We start from the raw sequence: 19895 nt of genomic DNA, 5'->3' as shown, positions 1-19895 counted from the left end.
CTAATGGAAAAGAGCATGTGTACCCAGGCAAATAGCGGTAAACATATGTGTCCGGGAGCACAGTATGACAGCACCTCTATGTTTCGGTTTGTGCTATATGACTTTAGTATAGAGGTCATCAGCCTTTCAATTTTTGACCGGCACTCCGAGGACCTCATCTTTGATTTTTTAATTCAAATCGGCACACCGAACAAAAAAGGTTGCCTACCCCTGGTCTAGAATATAAAACGGTATGCATTCCTCAAATAGTTAATCCCCTGGATAAAGGGTGGGTGCCAGATGTATTGGATCTTCTCCGCCAGTGGACATGACAATGTTAAAAGTCCTCAGCGGAGAAACTAGGACAGCGGAGGAACCAGGACTGTTAAATATTATATATTTACAATATTCTCTAGCAGACATGGGGTTAACACTCTACTGACATCATAGTCTTATATTCTGGGGACATGGGTGCGGTTAGAGTAAACCATTTTAGAAATCTCCTTACATAGCTACAAGATGGAAGGTAACACCCACTCTCATGAATATAAATGAGTAAGAAATACACATGTCTGGGTCTGTCTTTGGGAAGACCAGGGGAAGACCAGGAGGTCTGTCTTTGAGAACATCAGGGTGGGTGGTCCAGGCAGATGGACATCCATGGAAGTCGTAACCAGCCCAAGTCCACCAACCAGATGACAAGCATGAACCAAGCTGTAACTACAAGATATCCAGATGATTTAACTTCTCTGAAGATGTAAGCTATTGACAATTGACTGATATTTGTGTTATTTGGACATCTTTCCCTGTTCCTGTGTTTTCCTTCAAGATATTAATAAACCTCTACACTGATTTATAACAAGCTGACTTCTTCCTATCATGGATAAGGCCTACAACACGTGACACAAGTCTATCCCACAATTTCAAGGCCAGGTACGGATATTTAACAGTGGACACAAGTCTCACCGGCAAATACAAGATATTTAACAAGGACAAACAAAAACATACACTTAAATAACATACATAAGGTAAGGGAGCGTTCACACTACCATCGGTGTCCGACAGGTAGTGTCCGCTCCTAGTGTCCGCTCAAAATCTGTCACGGACATTAGGAGCGGACACTAGCTGTGTCCGTGACACCTGTCATTCATTTCAATGGGCATCGGGTGCGTTCTTTTGCACTCCGTGCCCGTCCTTCCCTGTCCGCAAGTGAAGATGTCCGACTTCTCATGACAATGCATTGTCATGTCCACTTTGTACTAACCTACTAAATATATTGCAAGTGTTTTACAAGATGTTTTTTGGATAATTAATAAGCGTATTATTTTGTTTGCCTCTAATCAGAGTGCCATAGTAATATTTTGTACTATACACCCATATAGACCCATATAAGCTACCCATTTTATTATATTTGTATTGAGTGGCAGTTGACCACTATCTTCCCTCCTAGGCCTTGTCTTCTTACTTTTACTGCCCCCATCACTAATAATCTTGCTAACAGAGCTAAACGGGTTCTAATCTAACACAAGAGCAAGTCACCAGGTTACTGAGAGTGCCACAAGGCCGAAACAATCCAAGGTGAGGGCGAGATAACAAGCTATTGAAAAAATATGTCAGTGCAGTTTTAGGAATTTATGAATAGGAGGCAGGTAATATTTACATTTATGTGAATATTGTGTCCCCAAAATGACTTCTGATGGTCCCTAAGCACCCCAGCCCTGACACTGGATGTACGAGACGTCTTGTGCTGCCATGTGAGTGCTTTTAGGACTCCTGTGACAGAAGCGTACCTTGTCTTCTCATTTTCTTTCACCTACCAATTAATTATATATCAGCCTGTAACAAAATCCTGCAGATATGTTTCTTACCATGGCAACTCTCCAACATGTTAAATAACTCCAACGTGTTGCTCTCCACCGAGATATACATGAAAGGATTATCTGAGAATAGACAGGAATATAGTCTGAGTGCATTGAGTCTTCCCCAATGTAAATCCAGAGACCTGCATGGATAAAATTGTACTTTTTACACCTTAACGTTTCCAAATAAAGGGTCATTAGAATTTCCTTAGGGCAGCGGGGTCTATAATCTAGTCAGCTGGGTGTGTAATACTCATGTAAATTCTCTGCACATTATATTAATGGAATATTCATCACCTTCATGACTTGAAATATTTCTGTTTCCTCCTGCAAATGATCACATTACGCATAAAATAGGATTCTATCATTAAATTGCTATTTTTTCTCACTAACACATAGGAATAGCCTTAAGAAAGGCTATTCTTCCCCTACCTTTAGAAGTCTTCTTCGAGCTGCTGTTCGGTAGAAATCCCAGTTTTCCTCGGTATGCAAATTAGTTCTCTCGCAGCACTGGGGATGGGCCCCAGCACTCAAACAGCACTGGGGGCGTCTCCAATGCTGCAAGAGAAATCCCCAGCACCGCATCTATCTTCGTCTCTAACGGCCTCTCCCTGCGTCATTTTCCGGAGCTGGCTTCAAACTTCTACACATGCGCAGTCAGCTCTGCCGTCGGGCTTCGGGCAGAGCCGACCGCACATGCCCGCGGCCATTTCTTTGTGGCTGCGAGTGTAAGCTGTTTGAGCGAAGGGGACCGCCCACAGTGCTGCCAGAGAACTCATTTGCATACCGAGGAAAACTGAGATTTTTACCAAACGGCGGCGCACAGAAGACATCTAAAGGCTATTCCGACGTGTTAGTGAGAAAAAAAATAGCAATTTAATGATAGAATCCCTTTAAGTACTATGTAAAGTACATTACAGAGAGGTGATACCCCATCTATGCATTTATTTATTCTCAAACCTGGGACTTTGTGTATGGTTAGGGTTGAGAAATCGGGATCGGAAAAGATCGGATTCTGATTGGCGATCAAGTAAATTTCACGATTGCAATTCTTTTCCAGCAGGATCGAGATCGGAAGTTATCTCAAGATCGGCTCAACCTTAAAAGTGACTTTTCCCATAGAGAAGCATTGAGTAGGGTTGAGGATCGGGATCGGAAAATATCGGATTCCGATCGGCGATCGAGCAAATTTCACGATCGCGATCGGCTGGATCGCCGATCGGAATCCGATATTTTCCGATCCCGATCCTCAACCCTACTCAATGCTTCTCTATGGGAAAAGTCACTTTTAAGGTTGAGCCGATCTTGAGATAACTTCCGATCTCGATCCTGCTGGAAAAGAATTGCAATCGTGAAATTTACTTGATCGCCAAGTCGGATTTTAAAATCGATCTTGAAATCTCAAGATCGGCTCAACCCCACGTATGGTAGATGACATGCTAACAGCTCAGCCATACTCTTAACCCGTTCCTGCTGGAGGTATTTTCATTCTTGACTCCTCACCTTCCAAACGCCATAACTTTTATATTTTTCTGTTCAAAGAGCCATATAAGGGTTTAATGACTAAGCGTAATGTCTTAAGGAAAACCAAAGCACCTCCCTCTCCCGGCACCTGAATAACTCTATATCTACAAATAAGGCACAGGACAACTTTGACTTGAGTAAAAATTGTGGGGGTCAGCCACAGCTTTATTACCAAAGTAAACATATCAGCAGAACCCTGCTACCCCATGACGAAGTGTAAGGCGAGTCACCAGAAGCCCCGCCACCGCTTGCGGTGAGCATGTAAGAGATATTCATTGGGTGACACGCCTCTCATCTTCTCTCCAGATGCCAAAGGGGGAGTGAACAAGATCCTGCCAACATGCCACCGGAGCACGGTGTAAACCTACACCGGAGTCCGACCCCCCTTCCAGAGCATGAACAAAGCCCTCTCAATACCATCCTGGATACCGGATAAAAAGATATCCAGGCTGATTTCAGTCAGATGAACCCCATCCCTGCGAAGGAGACCCCTATGATCTCCCTCCAACTGCCTGTGCCTCACTACCACACCACCCCGGGACTGCACGTGTCAAGAAACTCTTAGATTAAGAAGACGCCTAGCTCTTTCCAGGGCAGCTGGGTCACAAGTATTCCGCCAGCAAGCCCTGGGGACAATCTCCGACCAGACCACCACCATTTCAGTGAAAAAGGCGGAAAAACGGTCAAAATCAGACCGTATAAGGGAGATCAGCTCAGACAGACGAACAACACCCAAATCATTGCCCCCGGCGTGTAGCACCAGCACCACTGGAGCCTGGGAGGATCGGCCAATTGATATCACCTGCGGCAGCACCTGAAGCCAACTCAAACCCCGAACTCCGTGACACCGAAGCTCAGCATTTTCGAAGCCCAGCTGCAATCTACCAGGCCGGACCGCTGCACGCCACGCTGCCCAGTATATGTAAGAGTGACCCAGAATCCACACAACCGGGTACATTCCTAAAGAGACAAAAACAAAAAACACGACGAGACAGATCCACTGCACAAAACCCGGATCTATTTTTTTTTTTTGAAAAATGGAAAAATAACTAAAAACTCTGTACAAGCCAATGCCTACTGGGTTATAGGACTTAAACCCACAAAGAGGAAGAAAAGAAACAGACGGAAAAAATGCTAAACCGTGAGGAGGCCCGGATGATCGTAACGCCGATATCTCCCAATGCGCTTAACTTCCTCCTCAGTGAGGCCCGCTGCAGTAGTGGTGCCAAAACAGAAGGAATGTGTACCGAACTCAACCAGAGAGGCCCCAACGGCCTGGAGGCAGCGCTTAAACAACGACTCAAACTGAAAACGCGTAAAAAAGGAACCATCGCCGTGGACCAAAAACTGAGAGGAAGAAGGGCAAGAGGCGGCAAAACGACGCACTATAGCAACTGGGCACAGGTGGCCCTCCAGATGAGAGATAGATAACCACATTCCCTGACCGTAAACATCGGTCTTAGAACGCTTAACTCTAATCCGGAGGGAATCCTGCAAGATCACAACATCGTCAGCAGCCAAACCACCCGAAGCACACCGGGACTGAGCGACCAACTCACCCACCCGCAGGGCCCCGAAAAAAGCCAAAACAAAAGCGCAACCCAAGAGCTCTGACTCATAAGCGGAGGAGCAAATGGAAGCCGCAACGCCTACTAAACGCCACAGGGGGAGAAAGGAAACAGGCCTGCGGAAATCAACCGGATACGCAGCCTTTTTCCAACCTCTCAAAATGACCTGAAAAGGGAACTCTTTGGTGATATCAGCGACACCCAACAACTTCAACCCAAGTGCCCTCCTGGCCGCCGTCGCTGCAGACACACCTTCCGACTCCAAGTGGGCAAGGTAAGCGTAAGTCAGATCCCGTCAGATCCCTTCAACATGCGCTATCCAACAACCTTTCAGGAGGTGCAACAGACAACCACTCACACCACGCCTTACCGTAAGCTGACCACGTAGCCACAGACACAGAATCACGCAACAGTGGAGTCAGGATTGGAGGACCATGTCCCACAGCGAAGGAGGGCACAGGCAGCCCTCTAAAATCCACCCTCGGGTGCAAATCTCTGAAGCGACCCAACTGAAAATGAAAAAGAGCATCAGCAACCACGTTGTCAACACCAGGAACATGTCGAGCTTTAAAAACAATGTTAAACTGTAGGCACCTAAGGACGAGGCGCCGCAGCAAACAAAGAACTGGCAAAGAGCTAGAAGACAGGCAATTAATGGAAGACACAGCACTCTTGTTGTCACACATGGTGTTTGTTAGCCATAGCAGTGCCCCACAACTCCAGGGTGACCACTATAGGAAACAACTCTAGTAGCGTAAGATTGCGCGTAAGGCCCGCGGCCGACCAACTCTGGGGCCACGGAGAGGTGGACCAATGCGGGCCCAAAATAGCTCTGTAGCCAGCGGAGCCGGCGGCATCCGTGAAAAGCTGAAGGTCCGAGTTACACATCTCTCTTTCCGGGAAGCAAGAAAGACTCAAATAATCTAACAAGAAGGACTTCCAAACCTTCAAGTCATCCTGCAGGACACTAGTAATCCTGACATAATGGTGCAGAAGGCAAACCGCTGATGTGGCCATGGCAAGGCGGCGGGAAAAAAACCCGCCCCATCGGAAAAATCCGACAAGCAAAGGTCAATTGTCCAAGCAATGACTGCAACCGAGACAATTGAATCTTCTTGGCCGACAAACAGAAGTCGACATCTGCAAGGAGCCGAAACAATTTATCCTGCGGGAGTTGAAGGAGCATACGCTCAGAATCAATGGAAATGCCCAAGAAGGAGAGAGACGTAACCGGGCCCTCAGTCTTGTCACGGGCAAGAGGAATACCGAAATGACCTGCAAAGAAACGGAAAGTGTTAAGCAAATACTCACACGTGCAAGAACCGGCAGGCCCAACAAAAAAGAAATAATCCAAACAGTGAATAACCGATGAAGACCCCGATTCTTGCCCACTCCAAAAAGGAGCTAAACAATTCAAAATAACGGCAAGAAATTGAGCTGGGTTGGGTTGTTATTTGTCAGTATATGCGCTTGAAAAGGGCCCCTATTAGCCCAAAATGCGTTGTACTGGTTTGTCAATAAACAGGTTGTGGTTTATACATTCTTCATCATTCTTCATCTTCATCATTCATCCCTCTCACCAGTGTGCGGAAGTCCACTCCCCCTGATGCTTGGGTCCAACACCCCTTCTCTCGTTGATTGGCAGATAGGCTGTCAATCACACAGGCAAGGCTAGATTAACTGTTTGAGGATGGAGGGAAACAAAGGGTGCAGGAGATAGGTGTCGCGGAAATTCAATTACAGAGAAGAGGTAATAGAGCAGTGATCAGCCAGAGCAACAAGAACCCTAAGCAAGGAATCAATCTGAACATACCTCCTGCGCTGCAGTGTGCAAGCAGAGGGAGGCGCAGAGGCCCAAACAGGCAGAAATGTTAGGGCTAGTTCACACGTGAGTATAAGGGGAGGTTTTTGACAGCGGATTTCACGTCCAAAACCTCCCCTTATAATGGTGGTCTATGGAGACCGCCGGGCTTCTGTTCTCCGCTAGCGGCGAGCTGCTGCTAGCGGAGAAAAGAAAGGACATGTCCTTTCTTCAGGCGGAAGCCGCGCTGTCTCAGTCGCGCGGCTTCCGCCCCCCGCAGCTCCCTCCTATGTCGGCTCATTCATTTGAGCCGACAGCAGAGGGTTAAGCCGCGACAGCGATGGTCGCGGCGGGCGGGTTTTGACAAGAGAGAGACGCGGCTCGCCGCGTCTCTCTCTGTGTCAAAACCCGCGCGGGCAGTTCACGTGTGAACTAGCCCTTACATTAGCCTCTTCTTTCCTTTTCTGTTCTCCCCTGATCTCTTCTTATTTCCTCTTCTGTCCTCTTCTTTACATCCTCTTCTATCCACTTCTTTGCTCCTCTGTCCTCTCCTATTCTGTCTTCTTTCCTCTTCTGTGATTGTCTATCCTCTTCATTCTTCTTCTTTGCTCCTCTGTCCTCTTCCTTCCTCTTTTGTCCTATTATTCCCTCTTCTTGCCTCTTCTGTACTCTTTCTTGATATTCTGTCCTCTGTTTTGCTCTTCTGGCCCCTTCAATCCTCTTCCAGCCTCTTCTGTTATGTTCTGTCCACTCTTATCCTCATCTGTCCTCATCATTCCTCTTCTGCCCTAGTAATAAAGTTAATAAAAATAATAGTATAAAAATAATATTATATTATTATATTAATAATAAAAAAAATATTAATAAAGAATATTTATAGATTTTTCGTGTTTTTGATTTGTAGTACAACCTTAGCATACAGTCTTTTTTTGCACCTAGGATTCTCCACTTCATTTTCACTTCACTTTCCTCTTTTGTCCTCTTCTTTCCACTTCTATTCTCGTCCTTCCTTTTCCGTCATCTTCTAGCCTCTTACGTACTCTTCTCTTCTGTCCTTTTCTTCTTCCTCCTATCTGGTGATCTCTTTTATCCTTTTTTCTCTTCTGGCCCCTTCTGTCCTCTTCTAGCCTCTTATGTTCTCTTTTGTCCTTTTCTTTGCTCTTCTTTCTTTTCTTTCCATTTCTTATATTATTATTATTATTATTATTATTATTATTATTATTAATATTATTATTATTATTATTATTGTTTATTTATATAGCACCATTAATTCCATGGTGCTTTACATTTGGGGGTTACATACAATTCACAAAATATACAGGTACATATCATACTAACAGTGATCGGCTGGCACAGTGGGGTAGAGGGCCCTGCCCGCGAGGGCTTACAATCTATGAGATTCTCCTTTGTCCTGTTCTTTCCTTTTCTGTTTTCTTCTCTTCTGTCCTCTTCTAATCTCTTCAGTTGTTCTGTTAAACCATATGTGATGAATACACCTAAGGGATCTTGAACACATGCTATTATCATCATCTTTTCAGTTTGCCATTAAAAAGTATTAACAACTAAAGACTCCTTTATCTAAAAAATAGATTGGTAAAGTAAAGAAAAAACATGATATGAACAATAGATATATGTATAGAACGTAGAAATCAGCCATTTGCAACAGGAACTGGGTGTAGTATACAGCCAGTCCACTGCTGCAGTCCCTGAGATTGGAAATACCTCCTAACTCAAGTAATGCAGATAAATTACCTTTTCATACCAATACCAGATCTGTCCTCTTACAGTTCATTCTTGCTCTAAATTTCTGCTCTGTTTTACCAACCCAGTTAACTTTTAATCCTGCATGCACGACTTTATCTTCCGCTTCTGTCGTGTTGTTTACATTAGTGTCAGTGGGAATGGACACAGAATCAGCCTCTGATCATTCTCTGTGATAGTTTAAAGAGGACCTTTCATGTCCTTGGGTATATGCGGTTTTATATACTGCTAGAAAGCCGACAGTGCTCTGAATTCAGCGCACTGTCGGCTTTCTAGCGGTATATAAAAACGCATGTGCCCGAGGACATGAAAGGTCCTCTTTAATGTCCATTGCTGCCATCCTATGACACAAAACAGCAATGGACATTACCAACAGTAGTGTGAACGCCCCTTTAGAAAGTACATTACCCTGAGAATCAACCTACCTTTGTGAAGTATATCACTTTTGGAAATTTGGAGAAGCAACTTTGAAGTATTATAAAAGTGATGCAGTTTGTGCACTAGGGGGTGAACCTTCAAATCCTGGAGCACTACTCGTGTGGCTCAGACCTCCACCATCTCTTGCCTGTGCCACTCCGAACAGTGAATGTTGATCACCCCACTGCTATAACAGAATTCATTCTACTTGAGCAGCAAGGGCAATGCCCACCCTTTGCATAATAATAATAATAATAATAATAATAATACATTTTATTTATATAGCACCAACATATTCTGCAGCACTTTACAAATTGTAGTGTATAAATACAGGCAAAATGAGACATTGCAGAGTAATAAATCATTTTACACAGAGAGTGCAAGAGCTTACAAGCTACAAAATAATATTTTTTTTTATTGTTGACTTAATTATTTATTAATCAAGTCAAAGGGTACATATAGAGACAATATTGGACATTGCAGTATAACAAAATAACATCAAACAACAGGAGTGAGGGCCTTGTTCACAAGAGCTTAAAATGTATAAGGAAATAGGGGTGACACAAAAGGTAATATGGAGGACTATGGAAATATAAAGAAACAACACCGAGCAGCACTTTGTTTGATAATGCACGAAAAACAGGTACATATAATTCAATAGGTGTTCTGCTCACTTTTTGGAGTTGTGAGTGAGTCTCAACACCTGAAGAGACAGCAATTCAAAAGATAAGAGGGCTTGTTTGGTCCAATAGTCCAGTCATCTTCTAATAAGTAGGGTCATATAAGTGATGCTATATGAGCCCATCACCAAATACAGACACTACGTACATGGAATGCAGGGTAACTTGACTGTTATATTGATCCCAATACACCCGCCCCACCCCCACCTCCCCATATAGCAGTCACCAACGAAGAGGAAGATGAGACTCCACGGACTGTTATACCCCAAACCACCCACCCCACCCCCACCATACCCACCACCACTCACCCACCCGAGTCCAACTCCCCCCCCACACACACACACACTTTACTAGCTTTGGCAATGCCAAATATCTATTCGGACGTGCCAATAAAGCCTTTTTTGATTTGATTTGAACTTCTGGATGGAGGGGTCAGGTTCTGAGGTAAACAGTAGAAAGGATAACTCTTAGGATAACAAATGGTAGTTTAGTGTGAGGAAATGTAGAACAGTGTGATCAGGTTGTATGATAAGCCTGCCTAAGCAGATATGTTTTTAGCTTTAGAATGTTGGTCTTAAGGTAAGACCACAGATGGAAATGGAGATATCAGGGTTAGGTTAGTCAATAGATGGCAGAAACACAAGAAGTTCAGTTTTTGAAAGATTCAGTTTCAGATAGAGAGACAGTCACTGATGTTCTGTAGTAATGCCGGAGAGGTATCATAGGAAGAAATATACAATTGGGTGCCATCAGCATAAAGTGGGTCCGCTGGGCCCTGTGTGTAACCACCATTAGAGTGGACCCCTTTATCCTGTGATATCTCCCCTGCATTACTACAGAGCATCAGTGACTGTCTCCCTGCTGTCTCTAACATCATGTATTCTCTCTATAATGAGATCAGCGGCAGAAAAAGACCTCTGTGCAGGATTTTTTTGTCCTCTTTTTTCGGAGACTCGGAGGTACAGATGTGAACTGTTATTGTGAAAATCTTATTGCCTCTAAATTGATGTTGGTTCAGAGAGTTGTGATCCCACTATCTCTAATTACTTTTTTTTATCTCCCTTTTATATTTAATGTTTGTCCAGTATGGGAGACTGCAACTCTGTCTAAAGAAGTCAATGTATTGGTCCAAAATGTTGTGGCCAGATGAAGTTGTCCTGCTTAAAGGTAATGTATTGCTAATAAATTAAATATTGTTTAAATCATTTTTATATTAGGTATTTTTTAAGAATGTTTGGAGAAGTAGTTTTAATTTTATATATTATTATCTATATTTAAGAAATCATAAAAATCTCACAATTCCAACTCTTGCCACTAAGCCTAAAAAAATTTGGGACTTTTTGTCTCCTGGAGGTGGACCATGGGCCACAGACACAATGGTCTGAAGCAGGCCCTACTGACTTCTATGGGAGAGTTTCTAGGTATGCTCTGTGATCTCTGCAGAGATCATGGAACAGAGGGGGGAGTAGATAAGCTGTGAAATCCTGTATTGTGACTGGTGGATCTACATATACATGATAGCTGTGATCATTAGTGTGCAGATAAGTGAGGTGACTGCCGCAAATAAATCTCCTACAGAAAACTTAAGTCTTAATCTTCTGTAGTGTTCCTCCATGTCAATGCAGAGTTCTGTTTTATCCAGAGGTTTGGTAGGACGGGACATAAGTCTCGGCGGTGGTGCCTCTACCTGTGGAGTCTGTAGAATGACATAAATCCTTATGACACATTCATCCCTTTACTAAGTGTTTCAGAGGTTGTCAGAAGGGATACAAACTGAGCCTTTAGTTGTTGATACTGGTTAATGGCTAACAAAATAGCATAATGGCAATGGCAAGCTTTCAAGACTGCTTAGGTCTCCTTATCTGGCAGAATCTAATACAAAATCTGAAGAGTCACAGATAATGTGAAGATACCTGATTTTTTTTTCTAGTTAACACACTACAACACCATTTTTCCTATACTGTATGTAAATATGTGACACTTCAGATATTGCTGGAGATATAGTAACTAAATGAGCTCTAACTTAATTTGATCCAAACAAACTTGTGTACATGCTTCTCACTATATATATATAATTTCCTGTCTGTCTATCTGTCTGTTCTGTATTCACAACCAAACAAGTGGACTGATCTTCACCAAATTTGGCACACAGATACATCAGGTGTCTGGGAAGGTTTTAGGCCTCAACTCTCTCAGACATACTGTTCCTGAGATACAGTATTCCCAAAACAATTACCTGCATTAGACAATACAAACCTACAAATCTTTCATTCATATTCCAACTGCCATACACATGGTCACTCCACATGCACACAGCATTACTCCAGGTGTATCCAACACTGATATCAAAACTGAAATACACACTTGAGAGAATTAGATACACAGCTCAGCGTGCACACCAACACACATCAGAGGATTAGATACACAGTTTAGCATAAACCATCACACATGAGGAGATTAGATACACACCTCAGCACACAGTATCACACAGAAGATTAGATACACAACTCATTACACATCAGAGGATTAGATACACAGCTCAGCCCACACTATCACTCATCAGAGGATTAGATACACAGCTCAGCACACATCAGAAGATTAGATACAGAGCTCCCCATAAACCATCATAAATCAGGGGATTAGATACACAGCTCAGCACACACCACCACATATCAGAGGATTATACACACAGTTCAGCACACAGTATCACACATCAGAGATTTAGATACACAGCTCAGCATACACCATCACACATCAGGAGATTAGATACAGAGCTCAGCGCACAGTATCACACACCAATGGATTAGATGCACAGCTCAGTACACAGTATCACACATCAGATGATTAGATACACAGCTCAGCACACACTATCACATATCAGATGATTAGATACACAGCTCAGCACACAGTATCACACATCAGAGGATTAGATACACAGCTCAGTATAAATGATCACATATCAGAGGATTAGATACACAGCTCAGCACACACCATCACACATCACAGCTTTACTCCAAGTTTCCATAACAACTCAGACATTTTTGTTCACTGCTGTAGGTCAGCTTTAAAGGGGCATGGTGCTGTTGATGACACTGTTACATAAGTTCACATTCACAAAGCTTTACTCCAGGTATCCATAACAACTGATCACAGGTTTTTCACTAATATCCAAACTGAGATACACATGATCACATGATGCTTATAGAAACACACAAACAACATACAAATACACCAGTGTAAAAATGGGCAATTCTTATGGGGCCACTACACAAACAAAAAATGAAATATACCCGTGTGAGGCTGGAGCCTTCTGATAGTTTATTATATGTTTTCGACACTTTTTCTGCCTTCGATAACAAAGGGACATGGGGTTCTTTCATCTTATATATTGTTTTCTCACAACCACCTTTGTGCTTGCTATTTGCCTTTGTGCACGTGCTGGCTCTATACTGTTACAGTTTGTATTTACATTTCTTTCTTTCTTTTTAAAATGTAGATTGTGAGTCCCATATAGGACTCACAATGTACATTTTTCCCTATCAGTATGTCTTTGGAGTATGGGAGGAAATTCAAACACTGGGAGAACATACAAACTTCTTGCAGATGTTTTGTACTTGGCAGGATTCAAACACAGGACTGCAGTGCTGCAAGACTGGACTGCTAACCACTGAGCCACTGTGTTGCCCAGTTTGTATTTACATTTCTGAACTTTGACTTTTCTTGTGACTATTCTCTTGGATATTGATTTTGTACTATGCTGCTCAACTGGTTCTGACCCCTTGGCTAGTGTCAGGACCTGAGTTGTTTTATAAAATGGTTGTGCATTTTCTGGTGGTGTTTTTCTGGGGGTGTGAGCCGGTGCCCTGTGACTCTCTGGTCATTCTCTTTGCCACTGAGCTGTTGAGTTAGTGGTTGGGTATCTTCCTCAGTGTATACTTGAGCTTGCTTGGTGTCTCAGTAGATGTGAGCTTCAGGTGTTGGTAATTGTCATCAACCTATCAAGTCTTTCCGGGGTCTGTAAAAGGCTGACTGCTGGCTTCAGTCCTCGCCGGTTTTTGTGGTTACCAGCTAGGATTCTTGACCCAGTTTAGTAGAGTTTACAGTTTCAGGAGCCGAATTGGAAGTGGTGTGAGTTTTGTTCTGTGCGAGAGTCTGTTTTACCCTCAACATTTCTACTCAACCCCTGTCCTGCATTTCTGGTTGCCTGTCACTGTTTTGGTATTAGTGAGTTTCTGTTATGGGTTACTTTGCCCTTGTCCTGTGTTAAACTTTCCTCACTACTCCACTCTTCCTCTCCTCAATTCCTGTTGTGTGTTTATGGTTGTACTGCGACTGTTAGTTCTCCAGCACTTATTCTTTCGCTAGAGGTGACTGCCTCTAGTTTCCCAGTCCCTAGCCTCTTTCAGCTTTAATCCTACCTGTCTGTTAGGTCTTCGTGTTTAGAGAGCCAGTAGTTGTCGGGGGCCAAGCTTAGCTCGGGTTCAGCTAGCCAACACCCATAGGCAGGGCCTAGTCAGCCGTCGTAGTGCTAGGGACAGCTTACCTACCCCATTTCCTTGGTAGTGCAAGCTGCATTTAGTGCCACAGTTATTTGGGCATTGACACAACCGTGACAGCTAGTTGACCTCCTGTTTGTTGTTGTTTGTCTTGTCTGTGTTATCACCTATATCATAAGAAGGGACTGCCATCCAGTTGTCTTCTACTGTCTAGGCCAGTGAGGTAAGTAGGCAGGGACAGGGGACGGCTTCAGATTAGGACTCACTGTCTTGTCGTTCCCTCCCTCCCAGGGATCACCAGCACTATTGGGGAATTGCTTTTCTATCAATTCCCTTACACAACTACTGTTATGTGCTGCTACTGAGATCACTGTACATAGCTGCATATTTCTACTCTTTGGATTCTCTTGTATTAGATGTATTTGTATATGTAGATGAGTAAGCACTACCTATAAAATTTTCCCTGGTGACATGAAGTTGTACATTAGCACCATAGGTGCCCAGACTAAAAAATGATTATTTTACTCTCTCCTGCTGAGTTACTCCCAATGTTTCTGGAAGTCTGTATGTTGGGCTGCTCAAGTCAGAGCAAACTTCATTGTTTAGTAGGTAGCTAATGCCTCTCCATAATGCCACCAACTTGTGCTGACATTAAACATCTGTTGTTTGTTGAACTGAGGGATGGAAAATTCTATTAAAAAATTGTAGTTTTTTCCCCAAAAAAGTTAACATAAAGCATAAAACATTTGATATAGTACAATCCTAAAAATCCACACTAAAATCTGTGATGAAATCTGCATATGTTACAATAGGTGACATCTGCTTAGACAATCGGCAACAGATGGGACACACTGCAAATGTGAAAGTCCAAAGTTTGCCTGTTAGGTTTTTTACACTGGTTGTGGACCTAGTTTGTGAAAATTCAATTCAGTTCAATGTATTGTGCCCTGTTATGGAAATTTTGATGCAATTTAAAGAATCATAATTTTGCAACAAATAACTCTTTACAATTAACAAACTTTTCCAATACTAAAGCCCCATACACACTGCCCGGAGGATCAGGCGGCCAGGCAATGATATACAGGGTCGTGCAAAGTACATGGGGAAGGACTGATCACTACCACCATCATTCCTCCTCCATTCTCTTATGTTGACTGCAATATAAAAGATTGCTTGATATTGGCTGATCAGCTGAAATTTTACATGGGCCAATTATCTGGAATAAATAAATGTTCCTATAAAAACTTATTCCTGATAACTGGCCCAGTATAAGGGGTCCTAACATTTCTCCTTTATCAAAAAGATAGTGGTTAAGTGTCTGATCACTGACTGACCATAGAGACTGCCGGCGATCATGCAAAAAGGGGTCCTCAAATCACCCATGTAAATAAAGCAATGTGCACATGTAGGCATAAGAACCACTCCGCTCATTTCTATAAAAATGAGGGAGATCGTCATTCCTGAAGTACGGTATCAGTGAATAAAAATGTGGTCATGCATGTGCACCACTAATTCAGTAAGGAATCGGATAACCAGGAATGTAAGGCAAAATTATCAACCAGGGAAGCAGATAAACAGGTAAGTTCTGAAAACACAACCTAAATATAATCAATAGCAGAGTATATCTACCCCGCCTCAGCTCAGGATTAGACAATGAAGCAGCCCTATGGTTGGCATTTAGAGTCTCAAAGCTCTGGCTGCAGACCCAGCCATAGCTCCCTTAAAGCACCAGCTGTGAGCAGTGCTACACTGAAAAGAATGATGGATATTAGGTGAGATGGATCATTCTTTGCTGAGTGTAGGGATATGGGAGTACCAGAGGTGTTTTAGAGATAGTAAGACAATAACTTGTTTGAGTTCTGGAGGGTGTCTTATGTGCCCCCCCCCCCCAAGGTGCTGTCTGATTTCTTGCCAGTGACACAATAGACAATTGGAGATATTGCTGCCCTCACACTTGCAAATATACCCATTGCTCACACCCACACATCTCTTGTTTCCAGAGTGATCATGCTGTATATGTTTAAGCAACTCACTGTTGGCAAGGATCCCGAATATTCACAGGGAGGCCAAGGTAAGCTCATATCACACACCAGTCCTCCTATCCTTTCCAGACAACTTCCTAAAATCATTGTTTGGAACTTTACAGCCTTCCTGGTCCAAGATGACTACATTATCTAGTTAATGAATAGGTGGTGGTTAAAATATCTGTCCATGAACTAAAGCATTTACCTGGCCTGGAAAATGGCTAAGGTAGCCCTCAGAGACAGGTTGATATCTGATGCAAGTGTGCTAAAAAAGATAAGAGATCAGTATGCAAAAGCCAGCAGCAAGTTGGCAATACACACTTCTTTTCCCTTGACACTGGATGACATGGATACCAGCAAAATGGAACCTTTGACGTGGAAAATGGAAGATATGAGTGGAGAGGAAATTTTATTAGACTAGCAATAGGTTAAATTTCACCACTTCAAGGACAAATCTGCATGGTGACTAGCCAATATCATGATGGACACCCCTTCCTGCTTACATTAATAACCAATGTAAGAGTGACACCAAAAAAGGAAAGATTCAGAAAATCCTGTATCTTGTCGTCTCATTTTATTATATCTAACGGCAAATCAGTTAGTAAACATACTGCCCTCCTGATCTCTCCTACATGGATAGTCTTCGGAACAGGATGATCCACTATTACCAACATTGAAAAGATGATGTTGGTGTTGGAAGAGGAAAGTGAAGTAGCACCTGCCCTGCTCACCCTCACCCAGATCAAGCTGAAATAGCTTTCAACAATGTTAGATGGGATGTCTAGGGCAGGTGCTCAACAGGATAGAGCTTAGTGGTTCCTATATTACAATCCTACAATTTGCATGTTTACCTTGGGGCACTTTTTTTTTCTTTATCCCCCCCCCCCCATTCCAAACCACTTATATTTTTACGCTCTCAGAGCCATATACGGTCTTACTGTTTGTGGGACAACTTGTTCTTTATGATGCTATCGTTAATTATTCTGTACAATGTACTGGGAAGCTGGAAAAAAAATTAGAATGGGGTGGATTTGAAGAAAAAATGCATTTGTGCAACTTTCTTATGGGCTTCGTTTTTACATCGTTCAATGTACAGCCAAAATGACATATCACCTCTATTCTATGTTTTGGTACGATTCCAAGGATACCAAATTTATAAGGTGTTATTTACATTTTAACCCCTTAACTAAAGTCCAAAACTGTACCCCCCAATTTTTTTCTAAAAGTCGCCATATTCTGGCACTCATAACTTTATTTTATATTTCTGCATATGGGGACGCCTAGGGCATCTTTTTTTGCAGTACCGGGGGTAATTTTAATTATACCATTTTGGGGAATTGCTATTGCTTTGACCACTTTTTGTTCAAATTTTTATCAGAAGCAAAAAAACAGTGAAAAACGGCAGTTTGGCACTTTTGATTTTTTTTTCCCCCCACTACGGCGTTTACTGCACTGGAAAAATATTTTTATAGATTTGTAGACCGGGCGTTGTCAGACACAGGGATACCTAATGTGTATGTGTTTCACAGTATTTAAGTTCTTTTATAGGTGTTCTAGGGAAAAGGGGGATAATTTGAACTTTTTTTTTTTTTTTTTTTCATTTTTTTAGATATTTTTTTTACTTTTTAAAAAACATTTTTTAATGCATTTATTACACCCCTAGAGGTCTTGAACCCAGGAAGTCTGATCACTAATGCAATGCATTACATTGCTAATGCATTGCAAAAAAAACCCCTACATTTCTATTGCAGGCTACATAGAGTAACCTGCAATAGAAAATCATTAGACAGGCCTGGGAGCCTTCATAAGGTTCTCGGCTGTCATGCCAATGGGATGCCAGCCCTGGAGCTTGCTCTGGGTGCTGGCGATCCATGGCAAAATGGCATCACCAATGCGCCACCGGTAAAATGGCGCCTCGGTCAGCTTTGACCAAAGAGCAGAGTTAATGCCTGCGATTGGTGCAGGCACCGATTGCGGACATTAGTGCCGGGTGTCTGCTGTATAAAACAGCAGACACCTGGCGGCTATGGCGACCACCTGGCTCCTGAGCGGCGATCATCTTTAAACACCCAACATCCACCATAGTAGTACGGCCGATGTCGGGAAAGGATTAAAAACAAGCGTAAATTGGTAATTCAAATTACTGCATGGGCTCAGGAATACTTCCAGAAATCACTGTTTGTGAACATAGTTCACCCTGCAATCCAAAAGTTAAAGCTGTATCATGCATCAAAGGGGCCATACAACCCAGAAACATTGCTGTTTTCTTAGGGCCAAAACTTATTTAAAATGGGCTAAGGCCAAATGTAAAACTGTACTGTGGTGAGATGAATCTAAATATGAAATTCTTTATGGAAACCACAGATGTCCTGTGGACGTAAGAGAAGAGGGGTAATCCAACTTGTTATTAGTGCACATTTAATAGCTTGCATCTCTATTGGCATGGAGTTTTATTAGTGCCTATGCCATGGGCATCTTACACATCTTGAAAGGCACTATCAATACTGAGCAGTATATAGAGGTTTTAGAACAACATATACTCCCATCCAGACAATGTCTTTTTCAGGGAAGGCCATACATATTTCAGCAAGATAATGCTGAACCACATACTACATACATCCCAACAGCATGGCTTTGCTTTACAGACCTTTTACCTGGGCGGTAAGGAATGCCCCCTCTCACAGTACAGCGCAATAGACGTTACTGTGAGGAAGGGCGTTCCTGACAGACTGTCAGAAACGCACTTCTGACACTGAAGAGCTACGGTACCGGCAGTGATAGCTCTTCAGCGAGGGCTCAGAACGGGAAAGCCGATAGTGAGCTGAATTTAGCGCACTGTTGGTATTGTATTAAACAGCATATGCCCTGAGGACATGAAAGGTCCTCTTTAAGTAGGCCTCAGCCCCAGGTTTGGGTCCTGAGGCTCTTTACTGGTCCATATGTAGAGCCTACATACACTTCAGGGCAGATCCTGGGAGTGAGAGGAAGTGCCTAGGTCTGTCCTGACACACTGAGAGTCTCATGAGACTGCATTGTGCTATTTTTGTTTACTCGTGTGGCTGGAGTACTTTATTGTTTAGTTAGCGGTCAGATGAACAGGTCTTTGTTTGACATTCTTTTGCTTGAAGTTAAGGCTGTAATTTATTTTGCTCATTTTGTACCTGACATGAAGGTTTATTTATTTTGCTGTGTTTTTTTTTTTGTTTTAAATCTGTTTTGCTACAGTATTGTGTCCCTGTCTCTGAACGGTTGGATCCGCACCCTTGCTGCTACCGAGCTACCTTCTCCACATATGGTGCTTCGGATGCGGACAACCCAATTTTAACAGTCTTAAAGAGACATACAACCATTTTTTTCCTCTCCTACGTCCTGGGTGAAGGCTGTAGGACAGATTAAAAAGGAGACTGCCAGCATGGAGGACTATATGAAGCAGTTTGGGCAGGTCATCCTACAGCAGCAGCAAATGTCACCGCAGCAACAAGCCTAGATGGAAGCTGAGAGGCGATAGCAGCAAGCGCAGGCACAACAGCAGGAGATGAACTTGCTGCTTATGGGGAAGCTGATGATGCTCAGAAAGGCTTTGGTCGACCAGAGGATGGCAGAAGAGAGTACTGGCGTAAAAGAGACCCAGAGCGTACAGACTGCTGCCCGAGCTTGCAGTACAGAGTAGCCTGCAAAAAATTACGTCTACAGATGACATGGAGGCATATCTTCGGGTTGCCAAACAAGAGAAACTGCCTAAGGATCAGTGGGCTGATGTATTGTCACTGTTTCTCATGGGGAACC

This window comes from Leptodactylus fuscus, chromosome 4, assembly GCF_031893055.1.
Source record: "Leptodactylus fuscus isolate aLepFus1 chromosome 4, aLepFus1.hap2, whole genome shotgun sequence".
In the NCBI taxonomy this organism is placed as follows: domain Eukaryota; kingdom Metazoa; phylum Chordata; class Amphibia; order Anura; family Leptodactylidae; genus Leptodactylus; species Leptodactylus fuscus.
Note: the sequence above shows the minus strand (reverse complement) of the source record.